General features: G+C 30.3%; 1 protein-coding gene and 3 long non-coding RNA genes across 11 annotated transcripts in view; 3 read left to right on the forward strand and 1 right to left on the reverse strand.

Annotated features, from left to right (window-relative positions):
• LOC130893977 (ATP-dependent DNA helicase pif1-like) overlaps window positions 1-4325 on the reverse strand; it is a 120895-nt gene extending 116570 nt beyond the window's left edge. For 4 of the 8 annotated variants that reach the window (XR_009059271.1, XM_057800453.1, XM_057800447.1 and 1 more), the window contains exons 1-3: window positions 2401-4325; window positions 598-774; window positions 209-539 (exon numbers count right to left, since the gene is read on the reverse strand). The gene's annotated coding sequence lies outside the window, so the exon portion shown is untranslated. The remainder of the gene's footprint in view (window positions 1-208; window positions 540-597; window positions 775-2400) is intronic. The other 4 variants (XM_057800448.1, XM_057800446.1, XM_057800445.1 and 1 more) reach the window with 1 other exon arrangement.
• On the forward strand, window positions 3455-6002 carry LOC130893982 (uncharacterized). The gene is made up of 3 exons (XR_009059273.1): window positions 3455-3753; window positions 4064-4262; window positions 4324-6002. It is a non-coding gene; the product is annotated as an uncharacterized LOC130893982 (long non-coding RNA).
• A 4921-nt stretch (window positions 6003-10923) lies between these two features.
• LOC130893981 (uncharacterized) lies at window positions 10924-16482 on the forward strand. The gene is made up of 2 exons (XR_009059272.1): window positions 10924-12888; window positions 13351-16482. It is a non-coding gene; the product is annotated as an uncharacterized LOC130893981 (long non-coding RNA).
• Window positions 16483-19299: 2817 nt separating this feature from the next.
• On the forward strand, window positions 19300-23851 carry LOC130893983 (uncharacterized). The gene is made up of 2 exons (XR_009059274.1): window positions 19300-20009; window positions 20434-23851. It is a non-coding gene; the product is annotated as an uncharacterized LOC130893983 (long non-coding RNA).
• Window positions 23852-25146: the final 1295 nt, after the last annotated feature.

Here is a 25146-nt window from a genome sequence, read left to right on the forward strand (position 1 = left end):
TCGATATTTGTTACATGACAGTTTTAATAATTCATATGGAATGCAATAATGTATCAATATTTCTGGCCTACAAGAATGAGGCTCGTGTGATTTAAATAAATCCAAAATATAGTGTTAAATTATAGAAAAAAATCAGCTTTTCCCCCACAAAAATTCACAAAAATACGAATCTTGCATATTCCGATATGTTACTAATTAGTACTTGTACCTTCTCTTTGCTCTTTATGTATGTGCTCCAGTTTCCGTATTAACAGTGAACTGATTAACAGTGAAGTGTATAAAATTCATCTTCTACTTTTGTAGTTTTGGTATTGGAATTCCACACATCAGACATAAAAGTAGTTCCGGATTCTAAGTACTGGCCAATAATATAAAGCCACACTTTTTTTCTCCTGAAAGGCACGGCAAACAAAAACATTTCCCATCTTCTTGACAAATTCCCACAAACACCTAGTGATGCGTCCTCGATTGTATATCGTTTGTGAATAAACAGGACTCATCAATTTATATGGGTTTTTTTGGGTTCTTGCAACAATTCCCTAAAATAATTTTTCCAGTTGGTTACCTCATCATTACTCGACCCTAATTCTTTCGTACCCTATTTCTCTTGTGGCCATGCATGTATCAATAATGCTAGGGTTTCATAATAATGAACTGCATTCCAACCAAGTCCCCATTCTCATAAGTTTCACGAATTGGCAACTTCTCTTCTTGTACACCCACCGAACTTAATTATTACTATAAATAGTACGCATCACTTGTTTCTGCTGTTTCCTTTTGGAATAATACACTTTTTTTTAAATTCTGCTGTTTCCTTTTGGAATAATACACTTTTTTAAAAAATTCTACTTCATTTTTTCGACACTACTTTTTTCAATAAAAAAGTGTACAACTAATATTTTCAAATTGACTATCAGAACCACTCTATGATAATACTGAGAGAATATTAGTCGATAACGGATAAAATCCCATTTCAAAATCCAATCACACACGTTTGTAAATATTACATCACCTAATAGATTCACACAATAAACATCAGCTACAACAACATGTAATAAGGAAAGCCTAAATAAATACAATTAATAAATTAAGCTAATACCACATCTATTAAGGAATTCCAAAATCTCTCATATTCATTAAATCATTCCACAATTTTCTACAAGAAATATTCAATACTCAGAAAAATTTCAAATGTAATTTTAAATCAACAAAAACAGAAAAGAGAACATCAGCTTAATGAGATCTATATACCATTACTATCAATCACCTTACTGTCAATGTAAGTGATATATGTATGTTATAATTTATTAACCAAGCTAAAGAATAATATTATAGAGTACAACGTAACTATTGTGAATTGTGAATACAACAATACATTATAATAACCTCATATGTCTTCACTATACTGAATAAATAAACAGCCACCTTTATATTGCCCTTCTCTTTTGTGTTTTTTTATATTTCACCCATTTATTCATTTTGTTGGAGATTAAATATAATATAAAATTAGTTGAAAATAAGTTGGTAATTATATTGAACTATAAAGTTTACTTCTGTTTAAATTCATCAAACTATCAATTTTCACAAGAAGAAGAGATAACATTTATAACACTGTTACATTAACCGTTTAAAGGCAATGATTCACTTAATTAATATGTTCATTATTTTTGCAATTCGAGTACCTACTTACATTATTTCATAAAATGTAAGCATGTTTTCTAGAAGCAATATTGAGGTAATATAAGCTAGCAGAAAAAGAATTGATTACATTATTAAAATATAATAATATGAAAAGGTATTCATGGTGTTTTAATGATCACAACTGTTGCAATTAAAAAATGTGCTAGTTTGGTTACATACACTATGCCACTCACTTCCCTGATTGCCTTAACAGACATTAGAACAAGAGTACAAACCAGCAAAAGTATCCAAATCCCCAGCCATACTGAAAACAGCTGCTAATAGAACCTTTTTCATTTCATATATCAATTGGATGTAGATTATTTTCCATCAGTTATATAAACAGATTTAAATTGATAATACAATATGGGCTAATCTAATACAACTCCAGAAAAAAATGTTTTATTCCTCAATTTTTCATTTTATTTATTAGGAGTTATTTGAAGGTTCACAATAAATGAATGTTTGGAATTAATTTGTTAAACGAAAGAAACTGATTTACAATACACCTTCTAGTTAGAATCCCTATCACAATCAATAACAATTTTTTTGTCACTATTGAACAATAAATATCCAATTATAATTGTTTATTTATAAATTATTTTAATTTTCTCTTTGATAGCCTATTTTTCATTTAATTCTCAATTTTATTAGCAAACACTAACTAACATATCTTCATTTTACTCACATCATGAGGATACTAAATATAGGAAGATTTACCTGTTTCATTCTGGTTATCCGCATATGTACTGAAGCTTCTTTCTACTACCTTTCACTAATTCATAATGTTGGTGTTATTTGGATGCTAATATTTTTAAACTCTGTGGCTTTCTTCAGCTTCATAATTTTAACCATTTTTACTTTGAAAGTACCAACTTCATTCCTGTATTTTGCATACAAGTCAATCAACTGTTTCATGTTGTTTCGTTGTTTATTGTTCAATTTCTTTTTTTATATGATTTATTAAAAACATATTTATTAACTAGTAGTTTTATTTATTAGCACTTTCATTATCAGGTTTTCAAGCTACCATGTTTTTTATCACTTTGCTATCTTCTTCTTTTTTCTATCTCTTGACAGGACTAGGGATATTCGATATAAATCGATGCATCGAAAACATTATACATTTTTTAATCATGTTTTTAGAGATATTCATTCATATATCTCTGCAAAACTATTTGACTGGTGATAAAAAAGGACAGAAAATTCCAAATCAAAATTCTATGATTTAGTAAAATTTCTAAATTCTATACTGTTATAGGGAACATTATCAGCATAGAAGATATCAGGAACACCAAATTTAGAAAACAAATCCTTACAATGCTTGATCATAGAAAAAGCTGTTTTATTTTGGATAGGAAAAACTTTCAACCAATGAGAGTAGCTGTCAACAATTAACAAATAGCTTTTGGACTGGTAATCAAAAAAGTCAGAAAATAATATTTGCCACGGTCTTTGGTGGCGTCCATAAGTTCCGTGAGGTGTTCAAAGGGGGAGGGGGTCAAGTTAAATCTTTCCAGATCTCACTTGGGGAGAGGGAGGTTTCAACAAATATCACGTATTTTTTTTTTTTCAATAGAAAACCATGTAGAATTGTGTGAAAGTAAAGTTAAATTGAAGTAAGAAATTTTTCTAGAATAAAAATATATGCGAAATTTTACACAATGGTGTTTGTCGTACTACCCCGAACTCCGCAAAGTAGCACAATAGCTCCCCGATTGTTTATGTGCTTTCGACCAGCCGTATCGATACGCTCGACTCGATGAATGTCGCAGCGTAAAGAGCCGAGTAACAACGACGCAAGTACAAGTGCTATAACCTGCTTTGTTGATGCCCGCAAATATTTTATTTAACAACTTTTTTGATACTATTTTAATGATTAAACATGAGTTTTCAAGAATATTATAATGCTTACGTTAAAAGACACATCTACAAGACAAAGAAATGCTGTCAAGAAGAAGTGGTAAAGTTATGGAACACAGCAAAACAAAAGTATCCAAAGAAAGAAGATTTGGTGAAACATATTCAGCATGAGATTGATCAGCAGCGGAAAAAAAGGTCTCTCTCTCTAAGGTAGGTTAGATACCTCTATTTATTTATTTATGCTATAAATTTAATTTTAATTCATCTAAATGTTCTTGATTTTATGTCCTTTAGCTATTTTAAAGACCTAAAATCAGAAAATTTAAATGCATTGATATATCAAAAGGTCTAAGAAATAAGAAATAGGAGAAATTTAATTTTATGTACAATATATTTCGAGATTGTGCTGAGGAGAAAAAAATATAGATCTTCTTAGCGGAAAGTTAAAAAATGCATAATTTTGTTCTAAACGTCTCTAATTCGTGAATCTTGAGTCTTTATAATGATATATTTATTCAAGGGAAACACTCGGAGCTCTAATAATGTTTCAACACAAGTTGATACAAGCGCTCAAGGTATGTCAAACTTAGAATGCGCGAGTTAAACTGAAATTAACATCAAGATTATTCAAAATGAGGAATCAGTGACTCGAAATGAGATTTCTCACTGTAATCAGCGGCTCATGGATCAAGATTACGATAATGAACCTCAACTGGCAGGTTAGTGTTTACCTTTTTTTTGTATGTGCGACATTTTCTTTATTTTTTCTTTCCCCTACAGGTGCTACAAAACGGAAAATTCAGCGACGATCTGAGATGAGAAGTTGCGGCAAGAAATTGATAATTTTGAAAAACAGCTCAAACCTAAGGAGAACCAAAGAGTATACTCGATGAAGCATAGAAAAAATAAAAATTATCGAATTGTGTTCTAAAAATCCTGGAGCAGCAAAATCGTTGATACCTCGAGCAAGCTCTAGACGTCCGCGCTTGGAGGAAGAGCAGTCTGAAACGGAGTCGCTGTGAAATTGTTCCTAGTGTCCATAGTCTTTTAGAGCTGCTCACTGAAAAACTTATCGAGCTGGGATTTAATATTTCTCGAAGCGCCGCTTACATTCGACTGTTGCCTAGACGGGCAGATACGCGGTAGGCTAAGCACCACGTAGTGACTGTAACGGTGAAGTTGAGTCGTCCTGAAGCAGACCATCATAAAGCGCACCAAGACCAATACTTTTCTGTAGCTTCCATAAGGTCACTAGAAACTGTAGCCTCAATACTTGGCCCTGATTCTATGTCTTTTTTATCCCAAGATGACAAAGTATGGGTCCCCATAGGATTGACAACAGCAAACAAACAGGCGCCTTTGCTAATGCACGTTGAGTATAAAGTGTCGTTACCAGATCGCGACTTTATAATTACTGCAAGACATAAATTGATCCCGAGTGTCTATGCTTTGTGTGAAGTAAAACCGAATGAGATGGGGCGGCCAGAAGCCGTCTCATATAGTGGACCAACATATATAGCAATCCGAAGTGGTAAGCACTCGTCTTCGACTGCAACTAGTCACGCTGAAGACTTGGACACTCTTTTAACTCTTCAGCCTTTTGGTAAATTAATGAAAAACGAAGCCTGTCCTTATTATTTCGAACGATGGCGGTCCCGATGAGAACCCGCGATATCGGAAAGTAATTGTACATTCTATACAGCATTTTAAAAAATATGAATTTGACAGAATATTCATTGGGACTAATGCCCCGGCAGAAGTGCTTTCAATAGAGTAGAGAGACGCATGGCTCCACTTAGCCGAGAACTATCAGGTGTTGTTCTTCCCCATGACTGTTTTGAGACACATCTTGACTCCACGGTAAAACAATCTGCAATCCGCGTCGGAGTTCTTTACATGATCTTTTTTTATTACCTCCATATCCCATTCAAGTTAATGGAGATCCGGCGATTCCGGATCCTGAACAGCATGATGGAAAAACATTTGCAACATTCTTCATTCGCCACTGCCTACCTATTCAACCATTACACACCTTCACAAGCATGCCTTATGATGACCTCTATTGTCCAAGTTTACGTCACGATATAGAAAAGAGATGCTGCAATACATGTGGTATCTATTTCGCATCCATCATCATGCACGAGATGTGCAAACACTTAAATTGCGACCATCGCGTATTGTTTCAAGACAAGCGACTGTGTGCAAGCGACAACGGTTTGGAGTGGCTCAATCAGAACGAAGTTGAAGGAGCAGATGATTTCATTGAAAATTATTTGAATACGTTGGTTCTAGTAGACACTCTTGAGAGTACACGAGTCTCCATGGACTGAATTAGAATAATCTCTTATTAATTTACGTTGAAGTATTTATTATTTAATTTCATCACAGTGATTTTAAACTAAGGCAATATTCTCAAATCACAATTGTATACTAGTCTTTAATAAAAGTGATAGAGCAAATTGTTTTTTTTTTTGTATTTTTTTCAAATCCAATGAATTTTACAGCCAAAAACACATTATAAAAAATCTCACGTGAGAATGGGGGAGGGGGGAGAGGTAGTAAAGAAAAATCTTACGAAATCTCATCAGGAGGGTGGGGAGTCGAAAAATCCTAAAAAATGTCTCACGTAATTTATGGACGCCCCCTTTCTGGTGTTTTATGTGGTACAAGAGTCTCTTTCGGGTTAGCTGGCCTATTGAATTGACAAGTTTCACAATTTCTTACATAGTTCTCAATATCTTTAGACATTTTGAGCCATATCACAATTTTACGTGATTGTAATTTACATTTTTACATTCCAAAGTTGGTCAAATGTATTAATTTAAACCTAATACTTATAAGTTTCAGAAGGAACAACAATTTCTATGTAGTAAAATAGCAAATTGTCAGAAAAATATTTGTTATGTCTCAAGTTAAAGGAATATTTCAATTCAGAAGTCAACTTTTTATCAGTGTTGGGCTATGAGTTATTCAACAATCATTATTAACAGAATTTTGAAAAACAATTTCCTTTTCTGCAGACATCGGTACAGTTAAAGAGAGTGCATGAATAGTGAATTCTAGTTCTGTAGGACTAGGTAAATATCTTGTGTCTAAAAGTTTTTCAATAGCCGAAACAGCTTGTACATTTTTTTTAGAAGGTTGTGTTCCATTTTTTGTTATGATTTGATCTAACAAATTAACAATGCCATTTTATATTGCAGCTTATCAAAGTTAAATTACAGATTAAATTGCTTTTCCTTCCAGCTTAGCTAAAATTTCGTCATACCTAGGAATAATATAATGCTCTCGACAAATATATTTGTTCAATGGTTTTGGATCTAAACACAAACAAAGTAATCCATTAGAATTCTTAACAATCATCAATGAATTAACCCAATCAGTTGGATACTCAACTTTAGAAATTATACTTTTTTGTTCAAGATCATCTAACGTTGATTTGAGTTTTTCATTAAAGGCCAATGGTACCTTCCTTTGTGTTTGTATAACTGGTATTTCATCTTCTACTATACTTACTCTAGATATCATGTTAAAATGTAAACAATCACCTAACTCCAGTGAAGGCCCTGACTCTAAATCAACTATAAAAAATTCAACATTTTTAAATTGACTTTTATAAAAACACTCAAGTATTATGTGACCTAGAGGTTTCGATTTAAAATTTCAATAGGAAATTATTGTCATGGATGTTGAAATAATTTTAGATTTATCAACATTTAGATCATTAAAATATTTCAAAGGTACAACGCTAGATTCAGCTCCTGTTTCAAGCTTAAACATAATGTCAATTGTCCATATTGTTAACAGTAATAGGTTCATACCAGCTATTGTTTTTAATATTTGGCTTATGCTCATTAATAAAAATAGAATTCTCAATACCTCCATTGTCCCTACTTATAATATCTGAATTCTGAGTTTACATTGCCCAAAACCTGTACTTCTGATGTTAGTTTCTTAGCCTCAGCTTCATCTTGTTCATTTGACCGATATTCTTCCTGCCTCCTGTTTTCTGGCTATTTGGAATTAGAATAATTACCTCGTTCTTACCACTTGTTTTGGTGCTGTTTGTCCTTGAAAAAACAAACCTTAGCAAAATGGCCTTTACCTTGACAAATTACACAAGTTTTATTATAAGAGGGGCATTGTCTAGGTTGATGACTGAAAACACATCTTTCACATTTGTGTAAAAACAATATTGAAGCATCTTGTCTAATGACATTGATGGTTCTCTTAATAAATGTCTTTGAACCTATTTATCCAGAACACCCAGTGCTATTCTGTCTTTTATCAGCCTCTCTGCATAGCTGCTTTTACACTGACCTTTTTCACATACAAACACAAACAAACAGTTTGCTGCTTGAGTATATATTTTGACCTTCTTTTTGCTGTATGCTGTTAAATTTAATTGTTTTCATACTTACATTTCTTTGGGTAAGAAATGATCATCAAAACAAAATAACACATCATCTAGTTTTGAAGTTTTGGTTGTTTCAAATGTATTATAGATATACAAGTAGTGCTTTTTCCTGAAGCTAACAAAAATATTTCAAATATTTGCTTCCATTTGGACCATCCATGTGGCTCCTGTACGTTAAACGCTTCCGGGGACTTGAAGTATTCCATTTTTCACTACACTTTTGATACATCCGTACGATTTTCTTATTTTTAACTTCTCGTTTTTTATTATATTTATTGGAGGGAAAATGGCTTCTGTCTAACTTTTATTTTTTATTCTTTTTAAGCTGTCGGCGATTTTCGACTAAGCTTCTGACACCATGTATCGTTGTTTATTGTTCAATTGCTTCTTTTATTAAAAATATATTTATTTACTAGTAGTTTTATTTATTAATACTTTCATTATCAGGTTTACTAGCTACTATGTTTTTATCAAGGTCCCCTCTTCTTCTTTTTTATCTTTTGACAGTATCAAAACTAAATAACTAAAAATGCATAAAACTTAAAAATATAGCCGATTTTAAACGTGTACCTAAAGCAAGTTACCAAATCAAGTAGCTAAATTTAGTTACTTGTATGGTGAAAACAACTTGAAATAGTACTTGCGCAAATACCTAATTTAGTAAACTGTTTAGTCAATTGAATAGAAACAATTTCTATTTACTTGAGTAAGTAGTTTCTCCCACCACTGCTTTCCGACAACTAAAACGCCGACTAAACGAGTGTAGACAGGTTGCTTCAGTCTAGTTTATTAGTACAGAGTGAGGGGATTATTTTTATTTGATTTGGTAGCGTGTTAAAATGTCTCGTTAGAGTGAAGCGACAACATTAAAGTTTGTAGAAGAATATTGCGAAAGGCGATGCCTATGAGGCACAAGGGCTGCAATTTATAAAAATTAACAAGCTCGGGATTCGGCGTATAAAGAAATTGAGGAGATCATGGGCATAAAGGGATTCGGAGTGCCTGAAATGAAAAACAAGATACGTGCGTTGAGGTCAACTCAGTCTCAAGAAAAAAAGAAAATAAGGGATTTGATGAAGTCGGGAGCAGGATCGGAAGATATTTATATTCCCAATGTAAAATGTTTCAAGGAAATGGACGCATTTTTACGTAATGTAGAGGAAAATAAAAGACCTGGGTACAAGGATAATCTCCTTATAAGTATATTGTAGCATATATATTAAAGTACAATCAAAAAATCATCCGCTGCTGCCATGAGACGACACCTTCACCCATAAGGTACTGGTAGATTCGGTTTCGTATTTCTCTTGCATGTCTTGAAGAATGATTACTTCCTAAAGTTCTTACAGACGGCAAATGTACATTAGTCTCATTTCTTCAAATATCTAATCTAATTTGGCCGCTTTGTATATCTTCTTCATCGACAGATCCATTTGGGCAGTTACGGATTAACCCTTAATCAAATTAAGCAATTGCCTAGGGCATCACCTTTCATTGTAGTGGTAGACGTTCTGTACACGCGCGTATGTGTGGGTAAGGTAAGGGATGGTTACAATATTATCAGGCGTCAGGTAACATAATCAAAGAAAGAAATAAAACTAAACACACACCCTGGGATACACTAAACAGTACAAATAAAGTGATAATGACTCAATAAACCGCTAACATACCTCTAAAGTCGCGGTTCTAGTACAAGTTTTCACAGAGTCTGGAAATTTGTAAAAATGTCTGGCATACCCACAGGCATGGATTGCTTAGTCTTAATCCGTCACTGCATTTGGGGTATAAATGTTATAAGAAGTTATTTGCAAATAGTCGTGTATTGCGCAACAGCGTTTCATAATTTTATCAACAGTTTCTGGTAAGCATGCTATAGGCTTCTCAAAAACACGAAATCTACTAACTAACTAAAGCTTTCTCTACTATCCTTCTTGCCCGAGAAAGGTGATAATTAAAAATTTTCTGCTCTTCCGAAAGTGATACTTTTGAATATGGTTTCATCAAATACATTTTAGCGGAAATGCATCGTCACCAATAATGAAGCCAACAACATTTGGCAATAAACAATTCTCTTGGGCATAGGTGGGAAACCTGCGGCCTCCGCGAGGTTCTTGTGCGGCCCTTTGCCACCTAGTACAAAATGGTAGAGTTCGTTTCAAACAACTATTGACCATCCGTTTCAGACTTGGACACACAATATTGATTTTTTAAACAGTTTTCAGCGCCCCCAAGTTGCAATAAGAATGAACTAAACGAAAAAAAAGCCGGCTTATCTGTGTGTGTGTTTTTTCTTTTTTCTTATTTTTTTTCCTTTTTTCTTTTTTTATTTAGAAGGAATATTGGGAATTGGTGAAAAATTATTTATTCGGAGATTTCAGAATTCCAGAAATCAATTATGCTTTTCTCAGAGTATTGCCGAAATGTTGGTTTTATATCCAAATAAATAATTTTTCACTTCACTACTGAAAAGTTCTTCAAATAAAAAAAAAGTTAAAAAAATTGAGATATGGAAATTTCTGTAGTAAGCTCCTTCTACGTATCTATTTAATCGAGTAACGAAATACTCTCGAATGGATTTGCAAAATGGAAAGGCGCAAATTTATCTTGAAATCAAAAGTATTTACTTGGGACATAAATTAGCAAATTGCGTCACTTATTCTATTTACAATAACTCTAAAACGTGAATTTGGTTTAGATTTTTTGTACTAGCAGCGCTAGTTTCTACTATTTCGTATGTCTCGGCTCTTGACTTTTTGTCACCTATTTACAAAACTGAAAGGAAGATGGCGTCCGTTATTTTCACACCAATTTATTTTTTTATTAAGACCAAAGTTGTGTGTCAGAGTGAAGAAACATACCTATTTTTATTGAATAATGTGTCCACCATCACGGAAATATGAATGGAAACTTCTAAAAAATTGAATCCCATACTCTACGAACAGTGGTTGATGGTCGAATGCCCAATAGTGACATCTCTTATTGAATAGCTGGATTTCATAAATTTTGAGTATTAATTTCATTAGGAAACATTTTTTATTTAAGTGCCTACTTTATTAGTATTAGGGGGTCGTTTTAATACGTATCAAAAACATTTTTTTATTAGTTGTATTTGAGGTCCATATTTTGAAATTATCTTGAACGATTTAAATATAATTTTTTGAAAATGAGATTAAAATTTTTTTACTCCTTTGAGAGGTGTATACAAATTTATATGAGAGGTAGGTAAATGAAAGAACCCTCTGTAAGTTATTGTAAGTTAAGAAAAAGAATTTACCTAAGTGACTTTCTTAATAAGATGCAATATCATCGTAGTCGATTAAATAGTAATTATTTGTTATTTTATATACAAAGTGAGTCCAAAATTGAAATTCTCATTATATTTCTTGTTTCGAATGTATCACACTGTAATTTATCTTCGTGTAATTTTTTTTTAGTATTCCCTATACGTTAAACTTATAAGAAAATTGCTAAAATTTATTGTAAACCGTAATTATTACCATTTCTTCAGAAAATATGATCAATCCAGTATACCTAATATACAGGAGCTCCCATCCAACTAAATAATATGTTTGGTTTGTAAAGGGGTTGCAACATTCAGTATAGTTCGAGATAATTTCAAAATATGATTTTTAATGATATCAATTATTATTTGGTACACTCTATGTAACTCTTTCAACATCTATATCAGGTTAAAAGACAAAAATAAATAACTAGTTTTATACACGAATTGGTAAAATTAATTTGATATCATGAGATATCGTCTTTTTGGTTTGATTGATTATTTTGGGGACATCCTGTAGATAAGTTTAGATTGTAACCGTGATTGATGTTTAAATAGCTACGAAAATGAATTTTTTTAAATCTCAAATACAGAAGACTCACCTTATATATATATAATCTACTTTGCAAAGCATTTACAAAAAATGTGTTTGTAAGAACGGAATTTTTTTTGGAAAACTACTAGAAAACATATATATGATTTTTATTTTTCTAATATTATATTAGAAAATACAAATAGTTGAGAAAAACACTGTATATCATAATTGGTAAAAATTTTTGGTAAAAATAATTTCAGAAATAAAATAATGTGGGCAATTATAATTTTCGGTTTTCGAAAATTATTTTTAAAAATTTATTTTTAAGTTTAAATTACCAAATGTATTCAATAAGTTATCTAAATCGTTCATAAAAATTATATATTCAAAATTATTAGATTATCTCTTCCTTGCTCAAAGTTTGATAAGGATAGATAAAAAAAAGGAATAAAAATAAGGAAACTTGGCACTTACAGCTATCTGAAGTCCTAAAGTTCCTCGTTGAACACGTAGATCTAGTGCTGCTGTACTGAAGTACGTAGTCGGAATTTTTTATCGCACTTTGCGTGAAAAATCGCGACCGCACTAATCCGAATAACTGCGCCAATTATAATTTTCGGTTTTCGAAAATTATTTTTAAAAATTTATTTTACACAAAATTACAATAAGTTGAATGAATATAATTAATCTCACAAGCGAACTAACTATAAACATTACTAAGTTGTTTACAATAAATCATATTTATAATAAAATAAATGCTGATGAAGTGTTTACGATATTTAATACAATTGGGTTTTATAAAATGTCCTTCAAGAATTTTCTTCATGTAACTGGGACTCTCTTCTGTCTTAAAATCTCAAAACTTTTAGTTGTAAACAACTAATAAAATCAAGTTTGAAACAAAAAAGGAATTTTTTGTATAATTGGAATTCGAAAGCGAACAGAATTTTATTTTAAAATATCGTTTTAGTGAGAATGATTTTGAATAATTTTGTAGGGATTTTGATTTGAGAATCGCAAATTTAGTGAAAAAGTAATTTTCCGTAAAAAATTTTCATGTTATATTTTGTTTAACTTGAAAACCACGAAGGCGAATTCGACAAATTTGATTAGGTGGGTGATTTTTTACTTTTTTGCTTGCAACTCGGATATTTTTTGTGAAGTTCATTTTGAAAATCTGATTTTATTGATATAATTTTCATTTATAACTAACTCACTCAAGTCGAATAAATTATAACATCTTGGGTAATATAACTTTGAATTTATAATACCGGGTACCACCTAAAAAGTGTGGACTTGATATTTACGAGGGGAAAAATTTTAGTGGCTGACAGATTTAAGAAATAATAAAAGTTTTTTTTTTAATATTTAGTTACATAATTTTCAGTTATTATTCATATAGTAGTTACATAATTTTCAGTTATTATTCATATAGGGGCAATCTATAAATAATTATAATGTTTAATTTAATTGTTTGACGTGAATAAATAAAGGGGACATTTGCATAATTTTTTTGTACTTTTTTAATTGCAAGGGTATTTAGAAAAAATATTAGAATTCATGTTTTTGTTTCAGGTGTTGGTGCGCGATTCTACGCGAAATTTTAACCCGTTAACGAAACGAAATGTAAATGTAGTGCACGTTCCATAATGCGGTTTGCCAAAAAGTAGGTGATTGTTGGATAAATAACAAAAAAAAAGATTTTCCATTCTTCATAACAAATAACTCAAACTATATATTTTACGTTTCTACTTGGTACTGCTAGATAATTCAATTCATTTAAACGTACGTTGAAATTTTCCAATATTGTAAATCAAATAAATTTTTCTCCATCCATTATTCCAAAATTTATGCTGAGAAATTAATATTTTTCCCAAAAATTGAATGTAATACAATTTCAATATGATATACGAGGTATATCCACAAAGAAAGTTTTATGTCACGTCAGAGGGTGAGATGGGGCATTATCGTGAAAAAAAACAAAAACTATTTGACAGTAATCCTCGGAGTTTGCTCTGTTTCTTAATTTCCACGCATGCGCCAAAATTAAACGGCAAAAGTCGGAGCAAACGGTGGAAATGAGTTGTCGAGGTGTCGAAATTTGCTTAGGGGTATGGTAAGATACCAAAATTTCATCCCCTATGACTATTCGAAATATAGGTTTTCATTGCAACTTAGAAATGGAACTTGTGGATGTACCTCGTATGAAGGAAATGCTAAAATCAGTTATTAAAACTTTTTATTCAAATTTTTCTGAAATTTTTGGTCCGAATTATTGCATCAAATTTTGATTGAAATGTTTTTTTTTGTTATTTATTGAGTGAGCAGAACTTTGATCAGATGTTGTTGGTTTTTGTGTTTTTGGGAATTCTAGGAATATTTTGTTGATATTAATACAGTTACAGATTTTAATTATTGAAGAAAAATAGTTTGAATTTATTTTTGAATAACTTTTTCAACATTCAAAAACGAAAAATATATGGTGTGCGAATCAATAAAGCGGTATGCCAAAAGGTAGGTGATTGTTGAATAAATAACAAAAAAACATATTTCTTCAATTTTTATAACAAATATGTATTTCAAACTACAAATATATGTGTTTCTAAAATGGTAATGCTGCTGCATCAGGAATATATAAATACATGTAAAATTCTATTTTCTATTATCGTTTTTCTGTGTCACGCTTCTTTCCAAAACTTAACCTGTCTGAAAAATAAATTTTTTATGTAATAAATTCTTTACAAATTAAATGTAAAACAATTTTCCTATTGTAAAGAAAATACTAAAATTTGTCATACACGTCTAAATAACATTTTTATAACAGTTTCAAGATTAATTTCAAATGAAATGTTTTTTTTTTGTTATTTATTGGGTGTGCTATGAAAATTATTTCCATGATAATTTGTTGATGGTTACAAACAGGAGTCATACAGGAGACAGGACACATACAGGATTCCAGGAACATTTTGATTGTTTACGTACGGAGATATCGTTTCAAATTCGTTTACATAATTACCTATTTATTATTAAACAGAGCCACTTTATTTTTGACTTAATTCGAAAAATTTTATTAAAATTTAGATTAAATATTAAGAAATTATACAATACATTATTTTCCAAAATGTCTTTAGAAACCATTTAAAATACAAAGATTATTTTGAGAATATTATCCAAATAACTTTGATAAAATTGATTAGATTCTGGTGAAATTTTGTGTAAAAATTGATGGAGTAAATTAAAATTTGAAAGTTAAATGTCCATTCGTTTGGAAACGAGAAAAGAAGATGATATGTTTGAAATAACAATTAGGGCATTATGAAAGTTATTAATTTTGATAAATTTGTTGAAAGATTCGAAAAAAATTGAGAGAGGCTCAATATATGAAAAATCCATCTGAATATGAATTGAAACGAATTATTTATTTTTTTAGAGGTATCTAGGTACAATGAAGAGTTTGCAGTTCTTTGATGTGTTATATTTCCAAATTTTTGAATTTATACTTTCTTGTTTTGATGTTTGTGTGATATGTGATCGCATGGTTATCCCCAGGTACAATAAGGACTTGTAGTTTTTAGAAAATCTCCTTAAACTTTATCCTTTCAATTGACAATTTACTAATTTTTTTATTTGAATCATAATTAATTAACGAACTTTTTGTTAATTTTTTCAATACTCTTGGTTATATAACTAATTAAGTTTAACTTGTAGATGTGATTTCCATTCAAATGACTTTCTATGTAATCTGTTGAGATTTTATCAACTATGAGCACGAGGCTGTTGAGTTAAGCTAATTTTTTTTCAGAAAATTAGTTCTCTAGAAACGACAAGTACAGGCTTGAAGTAGTTGCTCTAACGTAGTGGACTAAGAAGTCTCTGTTATGGGGATGATTGTGTGATGTATGTCTTTGGAATTTGATCATAAATGAGGCAGGCAAGACCATATGTGACTACAAATTTTTATATACATTAAATTAGGTTGGGTGATTTCGTTTTCTAGTGATAGTAAAGTTATAACGCAATGATAAAATTTTGTCTGATGCTTACAAAGATATGAAAATCAAGTTACTTTTGAGTTCTTTATTTGATAGAAAAGTTTCACATCCAAAAAAATCGCATGAAAAAAAAAAATTACAAATATCTGGAGAATAATATTCGTATGAATTTTTCTTGTTATGTTTGGTATTTTCAGTTAAGTAAATTGAAAGTATGTGTGTGATAATTATTGTATCTTGTATGCGTGTGTAAAAAATTCCGTTTTGCAATCTTCATATCGATGGCTACTTCATTTGTTATAAATTTTCGTTTTTCTTTCCCGAACTGGACCTGAAATTTAAAAATATAAAATGTTGTAAATCTCAGATCTGTGAATTACTTTGATAATAATTGAATGATAAAATTATTATACACTTTTTTGTTCTTATACAGAACTTAATAAAATTGAATTTTTCGAAATGAAAATTACATTTTTTTAATAATAATTCGAAAAAAAAACATATTTTCTGGACATTTTATTTTATAATCGACTATGAACAATTTATTCAAACGTTAATTGTTTCTAATTTATATTAACCCTTAAAAAAAGAAAACTGAATCTGTTTCTTTTTTAATTTTAAATGTTTTCTGCTCAAGTTAGTTGAATGTATATATGTAATAATATATTTTGCAAAATAAAAGATTTTCTCAAGAGTTATCGAATATCGATAGCTACTTCATTTGTTATAAATTATCATCATTCCTACCCATTTTCGACTTGAAATTTGAAAAGATAAAATGTAATAACTATCTAAGGTAAACTTCGAATCTTACTTAGACAATTGAATAATAAAATCATCATATATAGTTTTTTCTAATGCAGAACTTTACATAATTGAATTTTTCGAAACTGAAATTCCATTTTACCAATAATCATTTGAGAAAAATACATCTTATGGACTATTTTATTATAGAATTGACTTGGACAATTTTTTCAAACGTAAATTATTTCTAATATATATCAATCATTAAAGAAAAACCACCGAATCTGTTTATTTTTAATTTTACTTTGAAAATTGATTGATAAAATTATTATACACTGTTCTGTTCTTATGCAGAAATTTATAAAATTGCCTTTTTCGAAACTAAAATTACATATTTTTAATAATCATTTGAAAAAAAAATCATTTTCTGGACTATTTTATCATATAAGCGACTTGGAAAATTTTTCAAAGCTATTATACATCGTTTTTTTCTAAAACAAATTTTTATAAAATTGAATTTTTCGAAAGTAAAATTCCTTTTCTTCAATAATCATTTGAAAAAAAAAATCATTTTCTGGACTATTTTATTAATTGAGCCACTTTTTATGGTTATAATTGTACCGTAACCAGCGGCGTGGGTAACCGCATTCATTTCGCCTTCACCCAAAAACCAAACACTTCCCACTGAAAAAGTGTAGGCTTAGCCCTAGCAACATCGTTTATGTCAATACTGACATAACCCCCATTCCAAGCCGCCTAAATGACCTCCAAGCCCGCTAAGTGATTCGAACCATCGAATCAAGTAATTTCGTTGCGAAAGAGACCCTCCTCATCCTACCTTAATTTCCTCAATAGTTCCCCCATATCAATCAGATAAATTCCGACCCCCAACACCCACCCTCACTGTCATTCGATCGTCGGAGTTGCAGGTTTTCTGCGGTTTCCCTGCAACCTGGAGAACCGATTCTCCAGACAAATGTCCGACGATAGGGAATAATACAGCCGCAGCTGTACCCGCCCACCCCAAATCAGATTAAGAAAAAACACAAAATAAACAAAAAAAATATAAAAAAAACCCAAAGGAAAAAAAAGAAAAAAAAATTAATTAAAAAAATTCTTGGATAAAAAATAACAACCCCGCTAGAAGCAGCCGAGCAAGCACTCCCCAACAAAACAGTCACAAACCCAGCCCTGCAGAGGAAAAAAAATTCCTATATCAGGGCCTAAGCAAACAAATCCAAATTACCCAAAAAAAAACCTTCCTTCCAAATTCTACCCAACGAATCTCTCTCTCTCTCTCTCTCCATTGTAGGTCATTACATTTTAGATTTTAGCGGCGCTTAAGCTTACGTTGTAACTTATTATTCAAAATCCTTTTGAATATTTTTGTGAATTGTGAAGTGCATCATTTAAAAATGTAAGTAATTTCTGTCTCTTCTATTTTCATTTTTGTATTATTGATGTTTAATATTTTTGAGAATATAAAATTTATTTTTCAAATTATATTCTGGATATATTTTTATCTTTTGGACTTGTGATATTTTAAAATTGTTTTTTTTTCTTCAATTTTTTTCAATCTTCAATTATTTTCTTATATTTAAATTTCAAGTGTAATTTTGTGGATAAATGTTAAATTTTCAATATATAATTATTCCAGATTTTCAATTGTTACTCTGAAATTAGTTATTCATTGTTACTGGACTATTTTATCATACAAGCGACTTGGAAAAAATTTTCAAAGTTATACTTTTTTTTTTAAACAAATTTTTATAAAATTGAATTTTTCGAAAATAAAATTCCATTTTTTCAATAATCATTTGAAAAAAAAAATCATTTTCTAGAGTATTTTATTAATTGAACCACAAATTTTTAAACGCAAATTATTTCTAATTTATATCAATGAAAAAACACTGAATCTATTCATTTTTAATATTCTCTGGTGAAGGTAACACAAGAAAGTATGTATGTAATAATAATAAATACCTTTCAAGAAATGGAAATTATCCAAAGTCCATCAAATAGGAAGCTAACTTGTGTGAAAAATTAAGTTTCCCAATCTTCCTATTGACAGCTACTTCATTTGTATAAATTTTCATCCTTCTTTTCCATTATCGACTTAAAAACTTGAAATTTGAAGATGTAAAATCATGTGATAAATATCTAACGTAAACTCCGAAACATTTATTTGAATGATAAAATTATTATACACTGTATTTTTTTCAATGTAGAATATTATAAAATTGAATTTTTGAAAGCTAGAACTTTAATATTCTCTATCAATTTTTGGGACAAACGGTCTTGGTGTTCAGAATTTTGAACCTTTCATCACAAACATACTAAGAGGAATGAAATATGCCCCTCCCCACATGTTCTGATCGCTTTGCTGGAATTGCATACATCTTTCGAACCCTTGTTTTGATTGGTCGTTTTCATCCAATGTAGCTCTTTCCATTTTAAATTTTTGCGGCGCTTAAGCTTACGTTGTAACTTATTATTCAAAATCCTTTTGAATATTTTTGTTAATTTTGAGTGCATCATTTACAAATTGTAGTAAGTAATTTCTGTCTTTTCTATATTCATTTTTGTATTATTGATGTTTAATATTTTTGTGAATATAAAATTTATTTTTCAAATTATATTCTGGATATATTTTTATCTTTTGGATTACTATCATTGTTTTATTTCTGCAATTGTAATATCTTGTTATTTTTTTTCTCTAATTTTTTTTGAATCTTCAATTATTTTCTCATATTGTAATTTCAAGTCTGATTTTGTGGATAAATATATCCACATATTATATTTTCAGTGTATTATTATTCCGATTTTCAATTGTTACTCTGAAATGTTTTCTGAAAGAAATTAGCTATTCATTGTTATTGTATTCTTGCATAAATTTCATTTCCCGTAGAAGATCTTGTCATCTTCGTTTTGAATTCTTACAATTTTTTTCATTATATTATCTGTATGAAATTTCTTAAGTATACATATTCTCTAAACCATCATTCGAATTTATTAAAATTTATTATTTTCTTGTATTCAAATCCAGAAGTAATTTCACAAATTCAAAATTTTCTCGTAAATTCAGTTATTGTCTCTTACTGCATGTTTCATATCTTTTTATTTTTGAGAGGTGGTTGTTATAGAAATGTTCAATTTGATTTTTATAAGAATGTCCGTCCAATATTGATTGTTAAAAAAATTTCCCTATGTTGAGTTTAATTTCTATAGTTTCTACTAGCTGACCCGGCCACGCGTTGCTGTGGCTGAAGTTTTTGTTATATTACATTATAGTAAACAATCTAAGAGGAACGATAAAAGAACATCAGACACGGAGTCCACTATGCTTATTTACACAGATGGTATTTGAAAAAAAAATGGTGATCTCCTTATTTGACTTTCTACTACTATAACCCTTTAGTACAATGAAATTATTTACGAACAAAGACGAAAATGTTGATGGTGGTATACAAATTCACTGGATTGAGATTTGAAGGGGAAGTACGTTGAACACAATTAATTAAAATGTTCTTACACTTGATATTAAGCAGAAATCAATACAAAATAAAAATTTATCAGATTTATTATTTCCATTTAATTTTATAACAAATAAGTATATTACAGTATAATACAGTAAATAACATGTGACGCTTAAACATCATGAATGAGGTAGGCAAGGCAGACAGTCTTAAACTTTTAAACATTAATGTCTCTTTTTTTGAATTATAAATACTTTCAATTTCAATTTAATTTAACACCAATCGGTGCACAATGTTTTTGGTTAACCTGTCTTTAGCTAACACAAATAGATTCGACGGTTTCCCAACACGTGAACACGCAACATATAGTTGCCCATGAGAAAAACATGGATTTTCCAAATCTAAACCACAAATGGACATTGTTTGACCTTGAGATTTATTTATAGACATGGCGAAAGCTAAACGAATTGGAAACTGTAGCCTTTTGAAGGGTATGGTAGAATCTGATGGTATCATCGGAATACGTGGCAGCAAAACCACTTTTCCTTTAAACTTCCCAGCCAAAATGGTTGCTTCAAGAATGTTACCGGTGATCTTTTTGATGACCAAACGCGTACCGTTACATAATTGAGGCGGATTCAAATTACGGAGGAGAATAATAGGGGAACCAATCTTTAATCGAAGATTATGTGGTGGCATTCCAGGTATATCTAATGAATTTAAAAATTCAATCGGAAAATTGCACATTGAAATAATAAGTGCTAAATAATAGAGATTAAATAAAAACAATAAAAAAAAATATTTGTACAACTATTGAAAAAGTGTAGGAAATTGTGTATCATTTTTTCATTGACATTTTAATTAAATTTTATAATTATGTGATAATACTTACATACATATATTCAAATTAAATTATAAAGTTTTGATCAATGAAGCACAAATAAGTAAAAAGCAGGATTAATTTCACTGTATTATCTTCATTATAATATGAATTCAATTAACATTTCAGTCTAAGTAACACGTGGCCGGCTATGCTAACACCAAAAATTTAAAAAGTGGAAATAATTGAATTATGCGGTATTTCGTTCACTACAAAATAAATTTAATTAATTTTATAGCGTCAACAACACGTGGTAATTATGCTGTGAAAATGTAGCTTATATGACACGTTCGTAGATTTACCATAGCAGCGCCATCTATTGATTACTTACTCAACCCAGTCGAAAGGTATCGACATCTGTTAGAATCATTTGGAGTTAACAGATAATTTTGACTGTCAAATAATAACAGACGAATAATTAGCAATAAATTAAAATTGCGACTATAATTTGAGATTTAAACTATCCTATCTCTCAAGTTGGATCGAACTGCACATGGTGTGCAAATTTTATTATAATCGGTTAAGTGGTTTAGGAGTCCATTGAGGACAAACATTGTGACACGAGATTTATATATATTAAGATTTTTTCTACTAATGTTTAACATTTATCTGAATATGAATAATTAGAATGGTCGACAAAAAAAATGTTTTTGTAGTAACACAAGAATGAATAACATATTGTGATAAAATGGAAAATATGAAAAAAATAAATAATTGTAACACGTAAGTTACGTTTTTAAGTTACATTTTCAGAATCATATTCATTTGTAAAATATTTAAAATATTTATTGAAAAAAATAATTTCACTTTTTTTAAATCTTATATATTGACAATATTTATAGTTTACATCTAGTAAACATGCTTCACGTGTATTAAAAACAAAAATTTTAAAAAAATCCCTTTCATTATCAATTAGCTTTTTCCTTTTATGAGGGGTTGCACTTTCTCTTTTTGAAAAACAAACCGTAATCACCCATTATTCTAATATCCTGGTAGGTCCTTTCACCTCGCTGCTCATCACTGAAAGCTCCCAAATTTTCGGGAAAAAATGTCAGACGCGAATAGAGATGATGAATTTTCAATGACATTCGAGCACTAAGGGATTTGTAGGCGTCCCCTCACTACACTAACAAATGCATTCCACGGTATAAGTTCCTGCGTGGTCATCGTCCGGCAATTTTCTTATTTGTGGCTCAATAAAAATACCTTCCATTAATTTGGCATCGCTCAACTGGCGAAAAATTTCTCTAAGGTATTTGAATTTCACCATAAATAAACTGCGGCGCGTTTGACTCGACACTTTCGTCTTTATAATCACTTTTTGCACTATGAACAGAAGAGAACCGCTTACCATGAAACTCAACAAAATACTAATTTTTAATGTTATTTTTATGTTTATTATTCTGAATAATACAGTTCAGGTACTTTTTCGGCCATAATATTTACCGATTCTATCCGCCCCTCTATAAAATTACCTACCTGCTAGCCAATAAAAATAGGGATAATTGAACTATTGAAAAGTCCTAGATATTAGGAATTAATGAATATTTTTTCTATTATTAGAGGAGTATTTTCATTTAAAAAATTAATTTCTCACCTGTGTTACGAAATTCTTTCGACCATTGTTATTATACATAAAAATTAAGGGATATAACATAAAATATTGGGGTGCAGTAAGTTTTATTTTTATATAAATGAGGGTAATGAATTAATTAAAAGGCTAGGTAATGACGATAAATAGCGACTTGTGATTAATTGATCCGAGAATTAACTTTTGACGAAATGCTGCGTTTCTTTACTGACAGGCCATTCTGGATTTTGAGCTGCGGGTACTGGTACTTGTTTGATTTGTAGGTGCATAGTCAGTCGTCTGGTGACGTCTCGTTTCGAGGGTTAGCAGTTTCATCCGGTCTATAGTTTTCATTTTTCTATTGCGGGGACTTGAAAATGATGGAAGTTTTTTATCATCATTTTTCATAACATTTATCGTAGGGCATAGCATGTGAAACGAGTTTTTTATCATGTCGTGGCGTGAAAAACGTGACTAGGATCTTGGAATAAAAACTGGAAAACGGTCGAAGGATGAAAAATGTCGTGAATGAGGGAGGGTGTACCTGTTTAATGCATTTTTACGCGAAATTTTAGATAAATGAGGATAATGAATTAATTAAAAGATTAGATAAATACGATAAATAGCGGCTTGTGATAAATAAATCCGAGAATTAGCTTTGGACGAAATATGGCGGATCGCAGAAGAAATCTAACCACCTATCGCTGACATAGCTGAAGTTGTCATTCAAATATTGTAGAAATTTGGAATTTATATTGGACTGATGAAATTTCTATCAACAATTAACCTCTCAAATTATGTTAAAATAAATTTGAAAATTTGTTTTATATTCACAAAGTTCATAAACGATCCACGTCCTATTTTTTATGCACGCACTATTTTTATAATTGCGACAGAGTAATAATTGTTAGCGTTATTCCTTTCAAAACTAATATATGTTCAACAACTTGGCAACTTAGTAATTTGCTTTTGGTAATAAATAATCATCTCACTAATTTTCCAATCAAGACTTTGATTAGACTAGAGAATAAATCGAGGGGTGCATGAAATTTCTATCAACAATTCAACCGCTCGTATTAGGTCGTACCAAATTCCTGAAAGTCTCAACATCTCCCTAACTACTAAATAAATATTTTTCAGAGTTTTCATATTTTCTGTGTGAAAAACCAAATAATAAAACCAAAACAAATATTTGACAGATTGGGAATAAATTAAAAAGTCTCAACGTATTTTTTATCACAATTTATTTCAACAGTGAGCTGTTTGTTAGCTTCGCTTCTACTCTCCCGTCCTAGAGGCTCGAAAAAGTAGCAAGTTACTGAGCCACTCCACCAACTTCAAGGTCTTACAGCTCCCAGGAGTGGACCTAACCTAAGCTTACATTTAATCAACTAATTTTAAACATATTTACAAATCATTAAAATCAATTTCCTAGCTCTTACAATAAAACTAAAAAAATTACATCATGAAATAACAACATAAATATAACAACACTTCACTTCAACTCCTGCCGCCTCCTTAGCCATTACACAAACTTCCAGGGCGCTAAAACAAATAAAAATTAATACAACTCATTCAATAACTTTTCGAATAAAGCTAATAAAATTTATTCCATTTCTTAATTAATCTTTTGTCCATGAAATTGTACAAGTAAACACTTACGTTCAAATTAAACACAACACTTTAGTAACTTCACGCTAAAAATTAGTAGTTAGTAGTTGGTTTTCACACAGAAAATTGAAGGAAACTAGTTAAATGGAAAGATAAAATCAAAAACATTTAAACACTCAACTCTCAAGTCAATCTGATAACTGAAAGAAAAATTAAACCTATTTTAATAAGTTTGTTTGTTCATTTTCTAATTGCTATTTTTCTCAATTGGTCTCATATCTAAAATAGGAAAAGGAAAATTATACATGTGAAATATCTTTATAGTTTTTGAATGTGAAAAAAAATTAGTCACAAAGTTGATAGTTACAATTTGTTGTAACAAGTTCTTACCTTAAAGTTGACGAAAGCTATAAAAATAGGAATAGAATGGAAGGAATTAAATAAAACAATATATTTTTATTTTATTTCACAAGTTTTTTGCTAGTACTACAACACGAGGCGAATCCTTGAGAAAAAAAAAAGTGTCACCAACTCAAAGTAGTTGTTTTTTGTACAGAATGGCGTTTAATTTATGTAACAATCATTCGCTACAATTTGCTACAACAAGTTCTTACCTTAAAGTTGACGAAAGCTATTGCCGGGAATTGAATGGAAGGGAATAAATAAAACAATATAATTCAAGTTTATTACACAAGTCAAATAAATATCTTCCCAGTCTTTGCTAGGCAGATCGCTGAGGAAAAAAAGTGCCACCAAGACAAAGTAGTTATTTTTTTCTGAAAAGGCTAACATCGGTGATGAGTTCATCATATGCTACATTTCGTTGCAACAAGTTCTTACCTTAATGTTGACGAAAGCTGTAAAATAGGAATAGAATGGAAGGAATTAAATAAAACAATATATTTCAATTTTATTTATCACACAAATAAAATATATTTCTAGTCTTTGCTAGTAACAACACAAATTAAGAAAAAGATGTCTCCAGTTTGCAACAAGTCCTTACCTTAAAGATAAGAGATGCGGCCGCCACCTATGAAGCAATTTTTAAAATAGGAATTGAAAGGAAGAGGTTCAAATAAAACAAAATCATTTTATTAT

Source organism: Diorhabda carinulata, chromosome 5 (assembly GCF_026250575.1).
Source record: "Diorhabda carinulata isolate Delta chromosome 5, icDioCari1.1, whole genome shotgun sequence".
NCBI classification, from domain to species: domain Eukaryota; kingdom Metazoa; phylum Arthropoda; class Insecta; order Coleoptera; family Chrysomelidae; genus Diorhabda; species Diorhabda carinulata.